This window comes from Astatotilapia calliptera, chromosome 8, assembly GCF_900246225.1.
Source record: "Astatotilapia calliptera chromosome 8, fAstCal1.2, whole genome shotgun sequence".
Classification (NCBI taxonomy): Eukaryota; Metazoa; Chordata; class Actinopteri; order Cichliformes; family Cichlidae; genus Astatotilapia; species Astatotilapia calliptera.
This window is the reverse complement of record NC_039309.1, coordinates 15,828,094-15,840,043: the sequence shown is the minus strand read 5'-3', so window position 1 is coordinate 15,840,043 and position 11,950 is coordinate 15,828,094. Positions and strand designations below refer to the sequence as shown.

General features: G+C 39.4%; 1 long non-coding RNA gene across 2 annotated transcripts; it reads right to left on the bottom strand.

The window, feature by feature from the left end:
• Positions 1–8,236: 8,236 nt before the first annotated feature.
• On the bottom strand, positions 8,237–9,595 carry LOC113027899 (uncharacterized). 2 transcript variants are annotated; one of them, XR_003273164.1, is made up of 3 exons: positions 9,005–9,595; positions 8,532–8,636; positions 8,237–8,445 (listed from the first exon to the last, which is right to left on the bottom strand). It is a non-coding gene; the product is annotated as an uncharacterized LOC113027899 (long non-coding RNA). The 2 variants fall into 2 exon arrangements; XR_003273165.1 differs by having other exon boundaries at positions 9,391–9,595.
• Positions 9,596–11,950: the final 2,355 nt, after the last annotated feature.

Sequence of the window (11,950 nt, the reverse complement as noted above, 5' to 3'; positions counted from 1 at the left end):
ATTGTAGAGATAGCATAACAGACAATTTATAAAGGATTTCCACCTGAAGATATTTAATTTATGTCATTTCCTTATTTAAACAAATGTCCCCTTTAAAACGTAATTGTTTACGTGTCACACAATAGGTATGTTATGTAGTGCTGTGCATCCATACATAGACCTACTTTAATCAGGAGGCAAATCAAGTTCAGGTGGCACTGGTCTGTATTCACCTGAAGCCTGAGAAAGGGAACACTCTAGTATAATATCCACACTGGAGTTAGTTGGTTGTGGTTGCTAGGTGTACTAACATGGGCTAGAGTAAGCTCATACTGCAGTGCTTAGACCAGGGTGACACCCCAATATGTACATTATAAATGTCAATAAGTCTTTGAAGCATCACAGTTTACTTACTGATTACCCCACAGGGTACCTTTCTTGTTCTTCATTATAAACATATTACATGTATGTGTGAGTTTTATAGCTTTAAGCAACTTAAAGGCAGCAACATGAACACACACTCAAGCAATATGCTTTGGGTTCATTCAAAATTGCGCACACTGTCTCATTGTACTGCATACGCACACTAACCAGTTGCACAAGAGTGCATCAAAACAGTGCATGGATGAAATAGAATGGCATGCACACATGCACATGCACACTGAATGCCACAGACAATCACACATTTAGTGCTGAAAGACAGGTGCCAAAACAGAAGCACAAGACTAAACTGTTCCAAAGACAGAGGGTGGTGAGCAGTCCTGGAGGGTGGAGTTTAAGAGTACTTTTGAAGGGCTGGACTTGGCTGAATTTCAGAGTGTCTCTGACATGCCCACACCGCAGCTGGTCAGATAGAAATAGTCAAAGGTGTAACTGAGCCCAAAAAGAGGAGGAGCGACCACTTTCCCTGGACGGAAGGACGAACAGGGTGCCTCTCTCACTCATGTCTGAGAGGCCGAGCATTGCAGGCATTAGTGGGGGACTTAAAGATTTAGTTTAGCATCAGTGGAACATCAAGTCTAACCTGATGAGCCATCATAAATAAATAAAGCAGATACATGATGTCAGGATTTGATATCAAGACTGTAAAGTGCTTAATAAAATATATAAACATGATTAATAGTACATTTAGCGAGTGATTCAACTGATCAGTCCAGATTTGATCAACCCTCTGACTCTTCAAACCTTTTGGTAACATTCAAGAATTATACTACAACTAACTACAACTGAAAATTAGGCTTCATGACAAAGTAAAATGACATCAAGAAAAAATGTGTCCAGGGCCAAAAGAAAAAGGAAACTAGCCAAAGGTCCTGCGGGAGGTGCAGGAAGCCGTAGAAGAGCAGGGAGCGCATTGTTTCACCTGCACTGCGGAGAGCCTTCCTGCAAAGTCATCATAAAAATCCATCATCTAACGCATGCACCTGGATAAGCCAGGACCATGATGGAAATAAGTCTGTTGTTGGGAAAGAAAAACTGTGGAAATAGTCTGCTTCGGGTAAACCTGTGCACTTTTTGGTGGTGCAGAAAGTGCAAACGTCTGCAGATGTCAAAATTACTGCTTATTGTCACAGATTTGCAAACTTTGCATAAAGCTGTTTGTAGTATGTCATCATGAGACACTAAAAACGGGGGGTGAGAAAAAAAATTCTTGCTCTGTAACAAAAAATTGTGAAAAATTGTAAAATCCAGAACTGCAGTACATTTTATTACAGTCCATGTCTGATAAAAAGCAAGTGTTACAATTTTCAAGGTGATGGCACATGTTTAACATAAAGGATATTTACATATTCAAGTGTATGGTAGACACATTATGGCTAAAGCTGTAAATAAACAGCTGGTGTTGGCTCGCCTGGTAAATGCAATTAGCTAACTATTGCAGATTTGTTCAGGAAAAGCATTATATGTTATATGGATTCCACTTTCACAGCCAGTGGCACCAGAGGCTCCCATAAACCACCCATCTTCATTTAAGCTTTTTACTCAGGGATACTTGTGCATGCATGTCGAAGGAGCCCAGGTTTGAACCACCTGCCCTACAAATCAATCAAAAGCCCACTCATCCACCCGTGCCACAGTCATTAAATCACTCGTACTGAGACTTTATGAGCAAGATTCACAGAAAAAGCCAATGATGGGACAAAACTGAGAGTCGGGGATGCTGATAAAGTGAAAGTGAGAAGAAAATATTGAGAGAGACAAAGAGAAAAAACAGAAAATCATGAGCATTACATGTCAGCTGACTGCACCCAAGGATACAAATTTCCAAAGCTATAAAACTGAATACAACTGTCATGATGATGGTGAGATGATGCCCATTTAAAAAGTTTCATATTTGTATAGTTTTAGATTTTCACTTAAATCATAATGCCAAATCTCCGTGGTTGTTTATGCTAATAAATTAGATGCAGATACACAGAGAGAAAATGCTGTTTTTCTGCCTATCAAAGGTGAAGTGCAACCTACCTTCTGTTAATGGGAGCTTTACCTCTTCTTGTTTCCAGTCCTTTTGCTGGTTGTCCCATTATTCAGTGTTTCTCATTTTTGAAGGGAAAAAGGGGGAAAAGGCAAATATTGCTTTTTTGATTTGTGAGTGCACAATGTTCAAATCCAAGTCCAAAAAACGAACTTGTTAGTACCCGTGAGAACTGATTGCCTTGAATAAATCCTTGTAGCTCATCAGACCACTCCCTGCTAAGCTGCCTTACATGAGACAAGACTTTTTGCAGGTGCAGTAGCAAAAGATCTGCATTGTAATTTTCTCTTCTCTTGTTGCTTGGACTCCCTTACAGCTGCTCGTCTGTCAGGAAAAGAAAAAAGAAACAAAATGCCCCAAATCACAATGTGTTTTGGACTGATGCCTCATCCCTATCTGTCTTGCTCTGTCTGTCTTTTCCTGTCTATCCCATCCCCCTCTTCCTCCTCTCATCCATTGCTCCATCACACAGGAAGTCTGGTCTTCCTGAAAACAAGTCTCCGAGCATGGAAAGGGACAAGGACAAGGGGGGCAGGTACGTGTGGGGGCGCAGAGGATGTTTTTGTCATTCCACTGCCCCTCTGGTTACTGCAAGCCTCAATGTAGTCCATCCTGAGGAAGCCAAGCCCTCGTCACTCTGGTCAGGCCTTGGGCCCACACGTGCTCCCTCGTAGGGCCGGTGTGACGCAGTAACTGTAGCGCTGGAGTAATCCCTCCAAACAAACGCTGTTTCTTAAAAATCATAAAAGCTTTAACAAGCAGGAAAAAGTCAGCAACAATCACAGCAGACGATCAAATGTAGCATACAGCAGCGCTGTGTGGTGAGGCTCAGTGTTAGAACAAAAGTCGAAGACTTTGCCATCTATCCAGCCTCCATTTCCTGTATGTAATCACTGCAATCTGCCAAGCCACCTGCAAGTGTGGGAATTTATCTGCACATGGTTTTCCACAGAGTCCCACTGACTGATTTACAGTGTAACAAAAAAATGGACACATTGTCCAAAATGGGAAGTTTTAGTAATAATCTTCAAAAGTAAAAACATTTACTAACGTAGCTATGCTTTTACAGTTCGGGTGAAAAAAACTGAATACGTTTCATGCTCTGTAAAAAGCTGGATATTAAAGGTGCAGAGAAGTCAGGTTGCTTTAAATGCAACAATTCAAATCATTTCAGCGACATATTAAAGTGATAAAGGGAAAAAGAAAACATTTAGCTGGAAATAATTAAGAACAATAAAGAAATCCTAGAGTGGGCACAGAAACACCTCCGTCAGTGACTCTGCTTCATCTCTGCATCCACAAATATAAGTGAAATCTGCAGCCTGAAAAGAAAAAAAAAATACATATTTAGAAGCACAAACGTACCACATTACTGCAGTTATTACCTCTGCCATGTTTTTGGTAATGTTTACGAGTCTGTGTGTGCGTCAATCTGTCTGTAACACATAGTAACAGCTTAGCAGTCCAATAACATTTGCCTTACATCCACCAAAGTCTTCGAGGTCAAATTATGGTGGGTCAAATTGACAGAAAGCCTTATAACTTAGAAACTATGATTCTTGTAAGTGTAGTGTGCATTGTCAGCATATAGAAAGTATCATATAAAGATTTAAATATCATGACACATTTGAGCTGAAAGTCAAAGTGATAGTAATGCCATACAGAGTGTTTATTCAAAGGTAAAATTATAGCCATTGTTTGTGCTGACAAATATAGACATATAGAAAATAATATTATGGGATTCTAAATATTACATTACTTTGGACCTCTGATCTCTTCAAGGTCGAATAAGGTCAAACTTTTTTTAAAAGCATTTTATTTTGAAAACTATGCATAAAATTCTACTTCCTTTGTTTGCATAAAAATCACGTTGTCACAATTTACCTCTGACCTTACTTTACGATTTCACATCTGCCTTAAAGAAACTATTTGGAAAGAAGTTTAAAGTACAGTGTAATTAATTTCAAGTAGAGTGTAATTTAGCCGAAGAACAATGATCTTATATTGTAAGTACACTGTACTTTTCAGGATGTGTTATGGAGCAACCTGCCTTTTTATATCATAATGTTTTACATTGTTATTTAATATTTATTCTGCGGATGCACACGATGAATAGTGTATTATTTAATTCATCTTTTCTTAAGATTACTTAATTTACTTATAAAAATTGCTTATACACAAATAAGTTACATATCATTTGCTTCTGCTTTCTTGTATAATACCTGGAAGTTAGGCAAGGTTAAGACACTTCATAATGCGTCACATGCAGAGAAAATTAAGATGCTTTTACCAATTACCAGGAAATTAAGCCGTTTTTAAAAATGCTTACAGTATAATTATTTTTTATTTCTTTGTAAAAACCTAGTGTACCTATTTTTAAGTATTCGTAACAGCTATAACTATGTTGCAATGTGCATATTAATACAATTACACCTTTAATGCATCGTATCTAAAAAATAATAGTACTCAAAATTATCTCATGTGTATTAAAGTATATTAAAGAATTAAATTAAAATTATTATTTTTTAAACAGGGCAAATAACAAAAGCCTGTACTGCAAACTTCTTATAGTCAGTTTAAAACAAAGAAAACAAAATTATTATGCATACAAAATGCATTACTATTCCCTTAAAAGCAAATACTGCAGAGAGTGTGAGCTGCCTGGGCAAATGTTTGTAGTTTGCAGTGTTTTGCCAGAGTAATACTGTGTGAATATAATAGAGGGGGGAAAAAATCTTACTTTAAGACGTGCGCTTCTCTTTATTCTCTGAACACAGTAAGAAAACGTTCGTGCGACGTGTCAGTATATATGCTAGTATTTCTGAAACACATATCATACTTCTCCAATGTATGCTCAATCATCCAACTATGTCCCACTTTTTGGGGCATACTTTTCCAAGCTTGTGAGAAAAGGCACAGCGATCCATACAAAACTAAATGCATTTATATAATGTAAGTCTAGTGTGAATGTCTATTGTATGTTCCTCATTTTCTAAATGCTAAATGTAGTATTGCTGGAAACAGTGTGGCTGTGAGCGGAGACAGCTCCATGGAGCAGAGCCTGAAAGTGACAGACTCCATAATAACAGGATGTTTACAGCATGCGGAAGCCCTGCCAGGGACAACCACAAGCAGGCAGCAACTTTGGCTGTGGCTGGAAACACGAGTGAAGAGGAAATGCAGGCCGGCCAGATTCCCTCCAGATGCACCGAATATAACCTCACTGACTGCTGTTTTGTTTACACAGAGTCTCTACCTGCTTGGGGTCTGTTTAAGTCTTTCTTTTTTCCACAGTGACCCCTGGAGAAAGAAAACACAGCTGTATGATGGCACACAGTGATGGCTGATGGGGTCAGCTGCAGGTGACAGTGGACAGACAGAAATTGATGGTTTCTGACATTTAGGGTGGGTTGAAGCTTGTTCACTGTCACCAGCTGTTTCTTTTCGACCATCAGTGTTCAAATTTTGCACCAGACATCACTTCTCCAATGAGCACTTGTGAACTTGAGTAAATAGTAGTGTAGGGTGTGAATACTTCCTGTTTGCCATAGGACAAAAAGGCCTTCTGTCACCTGGTGGGTATCATCATTTCATCTGAGTTGATCTGATCAGATTCCTTTGGTGTAAAGAATTTTATCAAAACAGTTATAAAAGAGAGCTTGAGTGTGTCTTTAAGCTTTTTGGACCAGGACAGAAGTGGCTACATAGAACAGGGTGAGTTACAGTTGAGTCACATGCACAGAAAGCATTCTGATCTGATATATAAAATCACCTTTTGCCAAGACAATTTTAGTGTGTTGTTCGTTTCTGTGTTTCTTGTTCACTTGTCACTTCACTGCTCTCGGTCAGGCTCTTCTTGGAGAACTCTGTGAAGGAGCAAGACCTCTGACCCCAGCAGACACCAGAGCTTTCCTCCTGGAGGGAGACTTGGATGGTGACGGTGAGATCGGCTGGGAAGGTCAGTGTGTCTGAGCACAACTAACCAAAGATATAGAGTTCACATTTTTATTTTTGTGCTTTTTCAGGCATGTGTATTTGATTTGATGCCATAGTCACACATCTGTCTGCTTCCCAGGTGTTGCTGCCCATTCTAAGCTTGACATCACTTCCGCTTTCCCACGATGTAAAGCTGATTGTGACATCACTAGTCTCGTCCAATCAGCTTTTTGCCAGCCTTCTTCGGGCCAATCAGCTGTGATTCTGTGTACTTTAAATCTCACTGGACATTAGTCATTGTCCCTTGCAGATGCCTTCATGCAACCCACCTCCTCCCCATCATCACCTCTCGCTCATCTTTCAGGCTCCATTCAAGCCTTCATCTTCATCTCCACCACCAGCATCTAGACTCCAGGGGGTCCTACCATAATCCCTATAACTGCTGGGATTTCGTTCAGTGACGCGCCATCGGAGTCTAACCACCAAATACCTCAAACTGAATTCTGTATATTAATAAATTATTTTCAGTTCCATCATAAATGATCCCTCCTTATTGAAATGAAGACAAGCACTCCTATAGAAAACAGTAGGAACAGCTTTAAAAATAGGTCTTTAGTCATCACATGTTTATTATATAATTCAATTCTAATTTATATTGTACCATTATATTTATTCACCAGCCTTGTGGTCAGGTCTTATTCTGAAAAAACAAAAATCATTTTCACACTTTTTTTTCTTTTTGTGGTTTCTTTGTTTATGAAAATAATAAAGCGCACTCATCATTAACAACAATGAGCAGTGATTGCAAAGAAAAATCTTTTCCCGATTATGTCCGTTGTCATTTTGAATCCCAGATCCCAGGTGCTGGTATCAGTGGCAGTCACCAGCTATAACATGATCTCTTGACAGTGATCTGTCAACCTTACACTGTCTTTTACTTTGCAAAGCTAAAATGTAGCTGGTGTCTTCATCTAATATTTTTATTTTTCAGAGTTCTGGTCAAGTCTGCACAAGATCTGAATGATTTACTGCATGGGGATGATCCTTTTCCTACAGTAAACCCCAAGTTAGATCTCGCTTCTCTGCTTTGTGTCCCTGCTAGAATATATGTTTCTTCATGGTGTGACTTTTACTAGCCAGTGAGAGACACAGATGAGTAGTTACAGTAAAACCTATTGTTTTGATGTTATATTGAGCACTGGGTCACATCCAGGCTAGCCAAGGGGGTTGGGGAGGAGTACACAGGAGACTTTTGAGTCTCCACTTAACCGTACGTGCAATTTTCCAATCAGCAAATGAAGTCGCCCCAGTTTAACACTCCGTGCGCAGTAATTGGTGTGAATATGTTTACATTTAGATTCCATGTGTTCAGTATTTATCCCGTGTTCCTTGAAATCATTTTAAAGAGGTGATTGATTGATTTGCTATAGATGCCAAAAAAAAAAAAAAAATCATCAAGACTACAGATGAGCCATTAGAAGAAATGGTTTCTTCTGCCTTTACATTTTACATTCTCGTACAGCTAATGCAGCACAAGGCTCTGGGTTAATATAACTCCTTATTTTAACAGATCGACTGCATGCATTCATTCCTACACCGGGTCTTTAGTATCTATGGAGAATATTAACAATTAAGGTGGGGATCGTGCAGTTTAATTTTCACTTAAAGTTTAACGTTACAAGAAAAGATATTCAGCCAGCATGCAACCAGCTTCAGTTAGAAAACAGTTTCCCAAGCATATCACATCTATTTGGTTTTTTCTTATTGTCTTTATAGATGAATGCTGGACAAAAAAGCTAACTTGTTACAGTTCGATGGTGAGGGCTCAAGCGCAGGACTCCAGAATCAGCTGTACACAATAATTTATTTGCAGAATCCACATTGTGTATTTATGGGAAGTGCAGGGCAGTGCTATATACAATTAGGTGAGGGACGGGGCTCCAGGGAAATCCACGGGGGTAGTCACGCATTCTCCAACTCTCCACACTCACAGCCACAGGTTCACTCTTCCACACTTGACACAAAGAATCGCACGGGGAGGGAATCCAGGAGGTCTGTAGACGGGGAGACGAGGATTAGTTACACAGTTCACTTTTAAACACTTGAGCTTAGCTTAGCTGTAGACTTGACATTCACTAACGCCTGGCAGACAACAATCCAGCGAAGAACAGCAGTCACCTCCTGGCTTAAATGCTGACCGCCCTGATTAGGCTCACCGACGGCGTGAACCCACAATGACTTCCGCCTCGGCGATAGAGAAGAGGAGAGAGAGAGAGTGGAAGTTGGAGAGAAAGACAGAAAAAACCTCAGATCAGCTGGACGACATAACTACATTATCACCAAAAGGAATTCAGATTGTTAAGAGTATAAATGGTCGTGTAAAATGGTGCTTTACCACTAAAAGTCCTGCATTTATTTGTAAGTAACAGAAAAATGTTCATCAGCTGTTAGTAAATTACTCATTAATCGTGGATAATGGAAGTAAGTGTAATCACAGACACATGACTACAGAAAATAAAATAATGAAAAAATGAATAAAATTGCACTTTTAAAAAGCTAGAGATAGAAAATTTCACTAAACTTTTGTTCATAGTGAAAAAAAAATTGTATTACATTTCCACCAAACTGTTTCACTGCAGTAGTAAGACGCAGGGCCAGATAGGTTGGATCAATACTAGTCCAACTTTATTTCTTCTTCTTCTTCTTCTTCTTCTTCTTCTTTTTTTTATCTTACTTCAAACACTACAGACTAAAAAAAGCTTATTGGTGCAAATTGCACCAGGGGTGCACAAGCAGGGCACAGTTGGCTCATGCAACTGATCTCTGGCAAACAGGAAAGTGGCTGTGAGGTGACTGGGTGTCTGGCAGAGCTTCGGAGTACCTGCATGACCCAGCAGAGAAACTCTGCGACGGGATTAAATTTCTGATCCGACGCATTTACAGTTCTGTCAATGATGCACATTTATTTGCAACTTTCTCCCAGACGGCGAGTCACTCACCTGACTGGCAGAGGACAGAGCGACAGGAAACAAGGGTCACTTCTATTTCTGCTGCAGCACCAAAGAGCGACCTTCTGCTCTCAGGCGGAGATATTGATTCAATATGTGCACTCTTCTGCACACAGAAGGCAAAATATCTCTGTGGCCTAAACCCATTTCACAGGATTTTCTGAAATGTACATTTCAGAAGACGTCCTATGATCATTCGTTGCTGCTTCAGATTACAGGCTTGATGGGTTTCATTCCTGCTGTGAGATATTTGTAATTTAAGCCTGATATTGAAGAAGGGCAGAAATAGTTACAGTATCTATGGCTGAGTCGTTTGAGGTGAGAGACCTCATTTGACCACAGCAGATGTTAAATGCCAAAGATTAGTTTTTCCAGAGTTTTTAAGAAGTAAAGAAAAAGCCCAGTGAAACACATTTTAAGTACAATTTGTGGCTTCTTGGACAACCTATGCCTGAAGACATTTCTGTGAAAGACTTATGGAGAACTGTAGCAGCAGCTAAACTAACAACGTATTACGTGTCCAGAGCTTGAAATTAAATATGTTTAATATAGATTCTGTTATGATTTGTACACACAATTAAATTCTGCTGGTATTTCAATAAAACTCCTCATCATCTCAATACTGCCACCTGATGTAGAATTACTGCATAACACCTGGCTATCCTAAAAAAAGCAAACATAATAAGGAAAGTCCCCAGGACTATCCCCGTTTAATTGTCATTTGTTTTGATAGTACGTGAGAACTCGGTGTCATTATGCAACCATCCGGTGCCAAACTGGATTAGTTAAAAGGATGATGATGATGATAATGGGTGCGATGATACCGAGGGTATCAGCTTTCAGCGTGTCCCCAAATAGCACCACAAATAGTTTCATCGCCATATGGAGAAATGGTTTGAATGGATGTAAGAGGTCCAGAAATAAGTTCCGGCATGAGAGCCGGTGGCTGTATGTAGGTGCATGATGATAGTGGTGATGTACTATTAAATTAAAGCGTTTCAATTAATCCCTGGAGCTCCCCACTTCATATAAACGTCTTCCTCCTATTCATAAGACTATAACTCACAGTTTGGTGTGGAAAATTATCATAACATTGTTTTAGTTCAGTATTGCTATTATATACAAGTCCCCTCTACGCATTCACGGCAATAAAAATGAATGAAACTTCAAAAAATGGGGCACAATGTGCATAAACATACATACGAATTAGGAAGATAGAAATCATAAAGACTCATAGAAACCGTAGTCCATAAGTTTGACGTAGATTTATATATATATTAATAATTCATATAACAATCATACACACATAATTGTTTTTATCAAAGGAATAGATAAGCAGGACAATGTTTTTCTCCATAATATAGTAGTATAATAGCTGATCAGCCTAGTGTTCTCAATGTTGCCATTATGTGAAGCTAAGAACAGCTGGAATAGGGAAAAGTGTTAAAGGCATTCCCCTGTTGTGGGCTAAAAATCCAAAGAACAAATAAAGAAATGAACGTTTACATTTTGAACGTGGTGCTTTAACTTACGTAGGTTTTCGACTACAACGTCCCTACCTGCAGTGATCAATCAGACCAATCAGCCTGTTCTGACATTGGAAGGTCAGCAAAGTCATCGCAGACGTTTTACGCACGCCAGTTACGCACAAGCGCCGTTTCAACCAAACCGTGATCAGCGATGATGGTGTAAAAGCACAGAGATAATATTACCAAAATGTACTGAGTGTTTGGGGGGGTTTACAAAAAAACAACAACAACAAAAACACATTGCTTTATTAAAGGAACTTTTCTGAAGGTTATTTAGAACCAAAGCTGGTGAAGATAGCTATTTAAGGTCATTTAAAGAGTTCATAATCAACACAACGCTTTTTCACATTAATACATTTGTCATTTAAACATGATTAAAGACAGCGTTTGAAACGACATTCATTAAAGCGCAGTCAACAAGTGAAATTACATAAACACAGGGCAGGGATAGCTCAGTAGGTAGAGTGGTGGCCCCATGATCGGAAGGTCGGGGGTTCGACTCCACTGAACGGCTACCCTGAGGTACCCCTGAGCAAGGTACCGTCCCTACACACTGCTCCCCGGGCGCTGCACTGGCGGCTGCCCACTGCTTCACTGGGTGAATGGGTTAAATGCAGAGGAACTATTTCCCTATGGGGACTAACACGCACACTTTACACACTTTACACAAAGCAAAAACAAAAAAATAATAACAGTATTAAGTACGGTTGACTTGGAATAAGACTTTCTGGCTGTCAAAGATAATATAAAAGTTTACCCCAGCTTTCACTCTGACGTGTTCTGCACACTTTAACAGGCTGCAGAGTATGTTTCAACCAAATCAGCAACATATATTATTAGCCTTATGCAATATTAAGCACTTTCACATAGGCCTACGCTTAGCCTACCATTTAAGCATCTTCATTTATGCTCATATAAATAGAACAGCTCTGTCTACTGGACACATTTTTTGACTGACTGCTTTGCACACAGTGTCTGTTACATAGCCTATGCATCATATTTCGGGTGAGACAAGGTATATA